Here is a 1,400-nt window from a genome sequence, read left to right on the forward strand (position 1 = left end):
ATGAATTGTGAGAATAGCATCTGTGTCACCATCTCACTAAGTTCTGCTTCTGGATTATTTCATTTCGGTGAGGAAATGAGTTCATTTCTGGAAAAGAGGATAGGATCTGTTTGCAAACTAAAACACAATGAAAGTTTTAACACTTGAAGAGGTAGCTACAATAAATAAAAAGGCTACAGTAGACAGGGGTTGGACAATGAGAAAGTGGGTTTGCTGAGCTACAGGCAGCAATCTGGTAGTGTGACCCTACTGTATATGGGAAGGAGATGGAGGCACTACTGAATATATACAGTAGATGCAAAGGGTCACGAAGCATAATTTGGAGGTAGCAATGGTACTGTACAGGCAAAAAAAATTATGCTCTATTATGGATAGTGGGTATAGGAAAAAGTTACTCCTTCCCCTGCTAACTGGTTTAACTGTATCCTTCACTGGTCAAAGCTAACGAAACCATAGTTTTGTTTGAGAGCAGGACTTTACTGTAGACATAGTCCAATACAACTTTTCACAGCACTCATTTCTTGTTTAAAATGTGCTTTTGATAGCAATATACATATATAGTACATACAGGACTATTATAGTGTGTGTATATATACATAATTATATACATAATGTTCAAATTAAAACTTATTTCTTCTCTAAAAGCTGACTGGTATCCTTCTGGGTGCGATGCATTAAGAGACACTACATTTTTTTCTAATGCCCTGGGTTGGCTGCATACTTAACAACAACTTTGCTAGTTGAATAGGACTTACACCAACTAAAAATAGTTTGAAAAATTCAAAGAGGCCTTTGTGAAAGCACTTATTCATCATGGAATTGCTGAGGTGCTAAAGGAACTGTGTTGCAAAGCAAGCAAGCTACCTATTTGGGAGTACTAGGGAGGTGGTAAGGCTCAAACACTCATAGTTCTAAGACCACTTTGAAAGTGGCAAGTGGCCTAGCTTCAGTTTGCAAGCTGGAAAAGTTAGAAGTGGGGGGAAAAAAGCTTACTGCTTTCATGCTGCCAGATCATAATTTACAAACATCTGCCACTGTCAAGTAACACAATCGTTGCTACTATACAACACTGTTTACCTTTGATGTGTTCTCCTGGCCAGGGTGGCATTTCCAGTGACACTGGGAATTAAAAACTAAAACAGATTTGTACACTGAAAGTGATCAGTGAATGCTTTAGAAATAGCAGACTTGTAATGAACAATAGGGAGAGGCAGCCTTTTGTATTGTTAATTTAAAGTCCTATTGGTTATAAATACTTAACTGAGGATCTTATGTTTTAAAAGTTTTGTACCAATTTTATTAATAAAAATTTAAGATCACTGGTCATTTGTGTGTTAATAAGTGGGCCATTAAAATACTAGCTGTGTTTTGTGTTAAACCAGATCTGTCTTTTGCCTCTT

The 1,400-nt window shown here is 36.9% G+C and overlaps 1 long non-coding RNA gene across 1 annotated transcript in view; it reads left to right on the forward strand.

Annotated features, from left to right (window-relative positions):
* The window catches only part of LOC109298025, a 7,317-nt gene extending 6,338 nt beyond the window's left edge, over positions 1-979 (forward strand). The window contains exon 2 of the long non-coding RNA XR_002097498.1: positions 152-979. This is a non-coding gene — a long non-coding RNA (uncharacterized LOC109298025). The remainder of the gene's footprint in view (positions 1-151) is intronic.
* Positions 980-1,400: the final 421 nt, after the last annotated feature.

This window comes from Gavialis gangeticus, unplaced genomic scaffold (assembly GCF_001723915.1).
Source record: "Gavialis gangeticus isolate Ggan-Ray unplaced genomic scaffold, GavGan_comp1, whole genome shotgun sequence".
In the NCBI taxonomy this organism is placed as follows: Eukaryota; Metazoa; Chordata; order Crocodylia; family Gavialidae; genus Gavialis; species Gavialis gangeticus.